The sequence below is a fragment of the Plecotus auritus genome (assembly GCF_963455305.1).
Source record: "Plecotus auritus genome assembly, chromosome: 1".
NCBI classification, from domain to species: Eukaryota; Metazoa; Chordata; class Mammalia; order Chiroptera; family Vespertilionidae; genus Plecotus; species Plecotus auritus.
This window is the reverse complement of record NC_137770.1, coordinates 136,085,839-136,090,796: the sequence shown is the minus strand read 5'-3', so window position 1 is coordinate 136,090,796 and position 4,958 is coordinate 136,085,839. Positions and strand designations below refer to the sequence as shown.

Sequence of the window (4,958 nt, the reverse complement as noted above, 5' to 3'; positions counted from 1 at the left end):
ACTATAACATATGTACCAGTATTACTCTATGAGAATACGTACTTCATGCAATAGGAAGGCATCTAATACATTACATTGTATATGTTGTAAGTAGTAGGAAATACTGTATTCATAGCAATAATATACACCCTGTGACTTCCCTTCCTGATTTGGGAATGGTTCCCCAGTTCTTTGAACGTTTCCTGGCCCCTGATGTATTTTTTTTTTTTTGTCATTCAGTGTAACTTTATTTACTGTTTATTGCATATGATTTGAGGTCTTTAATTTCTAACCACCAAAGATTCAAAGGACAATTTTTTCCATGAAGTTTAACATTAACATCAGTGAATTCATGTGTTTTATTGTAAACATCTGAATTATTCACATTGTCCTAGTTCCTGAACTCATAAACATGGACCATGCACAGGCTGGCAGCAAGTCAGGAAGCCGCTCTGCAAGCAAACAGATACTCTGCATAAGGAGAAAAGTCATAGCACAACATTTAATGTCCAACCTGAGTCACCTCAGAATGTTATATATATTGACTTCTTAATTCATATAGTATCGGGAACTCAGCTGCTTGGTTGGTGATGGGGTTGACCTGGTTTCAGGAAGATTATTCCTGAAATAATTAAGGAAAGGGGGCCTCAATCTTTCTTCTTGGTTGCTTGCTCCTCCCCAGCACCTTCATCTTTCTTCTCATCCTCAGCTTCTTGGGCATCTTCTTCTTCACCTTTACCGCCTTCTTCTTCCTCCTTTGCATCCTCAAATTCTTCCTGGGCAACCTTCTTCCTCTTCCTCTCCTTCCTCTTCCTCAGCCACTTCCTTCTCCTTCTCCTCCTCTTCAGCTTCTCCTTCAGAGGGGAGTTTATCCTTAGCTTCCTCGGCTTTTGCGGCCTCAATGATCTCCTCCACCTCGATCAGCTCCTCCTGGACGTGGCTGGTGTATTAAGAAGGGAAGGAGCAAGCGGACATCAAGTAGGAGCTGGTCTGTAAACCACCTTAGGCAGATCGACCAAAGATCTGGGAACTCTGGGAGCAGCCACGGGCTATGCTTCCCACGCTGGTGAAACTGAGCTGGGTCTCCTCAGCTTCCAAAAGTTTCCTGTAAGCTGCAATGTCATTGTATGAAGCCATCTTCACATTGAGGAGGTCCTGGTATTTTTTTAAATATTGTGCCATTTCACTCTTTGTAGTTCTCAACTCATTTTCTAATTTGTTGATTGTGTCCTGCATAGCACTAACATGGGAGTTCTGCTTATCCTCCAGCTCTCACAGCTGCTTTCCCAGCACTTTGTTCATGCCCCGGCATGCTTGGATCTCCAGGGTCTTGGCCTTGAGCAGGCGGCAGGTTTCAGACACCTCCTCCTTGGCAGCATGCACCGGGTAGGTGTTCTTGGCAGCGCTCTCGGTCAGTACGATGAAGCGGCTCTTGTAACATTCTTCGGCATTCTGCATGTTCTTGGCAGCCAGCTTCTCATACTGGGTGTGGATGTCCTTGAGCACAGCAGAGAGGTCAGACTTGGAGAACATGTCCATCTCCACGGAGATCTGAGCATACTGGATCTGCCCCTGCAGCTCGGGCGATCTCCTCTTCATGCACTTTTTTCAGAAAGGCAATTTCGTCCATCAGGCTGTCCATGCACTTTTCCAGCTCAGCGAGAGCCGCCTCATCTGCACCTTTGCGCGCCTCCATCAGCCAGCCTTCTGCATCCTCATGGTTCAGCACCTCTTCCTGGTAGGACCCTGCAGGTTGCTCCCAGTCCCTGCTGTGCCCCAGTACCTCCTAACTGCCTACTTCCCTCTCCTTGCCAGGGACAGGGCACAGTGGGCCGGGGCACAGGCATCCCATTTTCATTAAAATGTTCAACCCCGGCCTGCTCCACTGGTGTCCACAGGCGGCCCGGGGCAGACAGTGACCCCAGAGACCCTGGCCACCCCTGCCTACCCAGGTCCCCGATTGCCGCCCGGACCCCACACTGGACCCCGCGGGCGATGTCAGGAGCTGCTTGTGCTACTTGCCTGGTCCTGATAGCGGACTGGACCCCGCAGGCGGCGTCTGGTGTTGCCCGCCTGCATATGCATATTTACCCGCCATCTTTGTTGGGTTAATTTGCATATCACTCCTGATTGGCTGTGGGCATAGCAGAGGTACGGTCAATTAGCATCTTTCTCTTTTATTAGTGTAGATATGTATAATCCATGGACATAGACAATAGTGTAATGAAGGCCTAGGGTGGGCTAGAAGGTGTCAATGGGGAAAAATGGTACAACTGTATAATTTTCAACAATAAAGATAATTTTTTTTAAAAGTATGAGGGTAGAATAAAGGTATTTTCAAAAAAGCAAAAGTTTATATGGACAGAAAGAGCTCCCAGGCTCAGTTTGGGCATGGGGTAGGGAACTAATTCCCATGTAATCCAAATTGGAAAAAAATTTATATACTTCTGCTCAGTTTTGATACTTGAAATTTAATTCCCCAACGTAAAATATCCCTGCATGTGATAAAAAGTGATTCTACTTTAGGAATATGGAAGTAAAATTTTCACCCTCTGCTTCTTGTGCTAAGTTGAAAACTTTTAATCTTTGATTATTTTGAATTTTGACTAGAGTTTTGAAGGAAAGTCCAAATCTGAATGTTCACAGAATTATTTCTGCCTATCCCTAAATTTCATTATCCACACCCCTCCCCCCGCCTCTTTAAGATCCAGGCATGGTGGTTTCTTTACTATTTGTATAATATGCCAAAAGATCTTCTAGGCCTTTGTTCACAAAGGGCTTAAGTGCACTTCTGCAGCTAGAAAAAACTTACTGACTATCCTCTTTTAGGTATATGAACAAGAGAGGTTTGTCATTCCTCATAATCCTACTTAAGAGACCACCCTTTCTCCCTATCAACCCAATCAAGTTACTGTCTTATGATAAATTTCCATTTTTTCCTCACTAATTATCACAATCTGAAGATATATTTTTTTCTATTATTTAATATCTGTTTTCTTCACATGGAAATAAGAGGCAGGAGGAAAGAAAGCTCTTCTGTATTGTGTATGGCTATAGAACAGGAATATAACACATGCCTGGGACTTTATAGATATTGGTGATAGATAGATAGATGATAAGTAGGTAGATGATAGATAGATAGATAGATAGATAGATAGAATCACTAAGTATAGATTGCCATGAAGACTTTAAAAAAAAGAATCAAGCCTGTGCTTGCCTTATGCTGGAAATATATTTCTACTTTCCTAAATGATTATGTATGTCAACATTAGAAACCTTCAAATCTGTAGAGTTTATTTGAGCCAAACTAAAGTCAATTGCCAGGAAGCAAAACCTCAACAGATTGAAAAAATGGCAGTTTTGCACCTTATTTTATACACTAGAGGCCCGGTGCACAAAATTCGTGCATGGGGAGGGGGGTGTCTTTCAGCCCAGCCTGCAACCTCTCCAATCTGGGACCCCTTGAGGGATGTCCGACTGCCTGGGATCGGGCCTAAATGGCAGTCGGACATCCCTCTCACAATCCAGGACTGCTGGCTCCAAACTGCTCACCTGCCTGCCTTCCTGATTGCCCCTAACCACTTCTGCCTGCCAGCCTGATCACCCCCTAACCACTCCCCTGCCAGACTGATTGATGACTAACTGCTTCCCTGTCAGCCTGTTTTCCCCTAACTGCCCTCCCCTGCAGGCCTGGTCCCCCCCAACTGCCCTCCCCTGCAGGCCTGGTCCCCCCCAACTGTCCTCCCCTGCAGGCGTGGTCACCCCTAACTGCCCTCTCCTGCAGGCCTGGTCCCCCCCCAACTGCCCTCCCTTGAAGGCCTGGTCCCTCCCAACTGCCCTCCCCTGCTGGCCATCTTGTGGTGGCCATCTTGTGTGCACATGGGGCAGGATCTTTGACCATATGGGGGCAGCCATCTTGTGTTTTGGAGTGATGGTCAATTTTCATATTACTGTTTTATTAAATAGGATAGAGGCCTGGTGCATGGATGGGGGCCAGCTGGTTTGCCCTGAAGGGTTCCCAGATCAGGGTGGGGGTTCCCTTGGGGTGTGGGGCGGCCTGGGAGAAGGGCCTGTGGTGGTTTGCAGGCCATGTCCCCTGGCGACCCAAGTGGAGGCCCTGGTATCTGGGTTTATTTATCTTCTACAATTGAAACTTTGTAGCCTGGAGTGGAGCCAAGCCTTCTGCTTGCTCTGTGGCAGCAGCCATTTTTTTTTTTTTTGGATTTATGTATCTTCTATAATTGAAACTTTGTAGCCTTAAGCAAGGCCTGGGCCAGCCAGGATATGTGGAAAGCTTGGCTTCCTCCATCGCCAGGGGCAACCCTAGCCTCCTGCTCTTTCCAGCTCCGTGGCTGCCACCATTTCTGTTTGGGTTTATGTATCTTCTATCATTGAAACTTTGTAGCCTTGAGTGGAGGCCTAGGCCAGCAAGGGCAGGCAGAAAGCTTGGCTTCCTCCATTGCCGGGGAAACCCAAGCCTCCCACCTGCTCTCTGTGGCCGTAGCCATCTTGGTTGGGTTTATTTGCATATTCGCTCCTGATTGGCTCGTGGGCATGGCTTGTGGGCATGGCTTGTGGGTGTAGCAGAGTGATGATTAATTTGCATGTTACTCTTTTATTAGATAGGATTGCAATCAAAAGGGGAGACATAAGTTGGTTACATGAAATCCATTGGTGATAGATTAGGGAGGTGTCAGAAAGCAAAGCGGTGCATGGGGGAAAACCTTTGGGATTGGATAAAAAGTAAAATGATAGACAGATACTTCTCTCACATAGGTGGGTACAGAATAGTTAACCCTCAACAATTAACATAATAACAGTAACAATGAGGGGATTTGTGGTCTCCCCTCTGGTGAGGTGGTTATGTTTTGAGGGGTCCAGAAAAAGAAAATTACTTTACTATTGCAAAGACATATTTATCTGACAGGCTTAAAGTAAAGATTGGCCTTTGTTAGAGAAAAATTCTGTTCTAAGACATG

The 4,958-nt window shown here is 46.0% G+C and overlaps 1 pseudogene across 1 annotated transcript; it reads right to left on the bottom strand.

Moving 5' to 3' along the window:
• Positions 1 to 626: 626 nt before the first annotated feature.
• LOC308241170 (neurofilament light polypeptide-like) lies at positions 627 to 2,077 on the bottom strand (annotated as a pseudogene). The gene is made up of 2 exons: positions 2,071 to 2,077; positions 627 to 1,725 (listed from the first exon to the last, which is right to left on the bottom strand). The product of its transcript is annotated as a neurofilament light polypeptide-like (transcript).
• Positions 2,078 to 4,958: the final 2,881 nt, after the last annotated feature.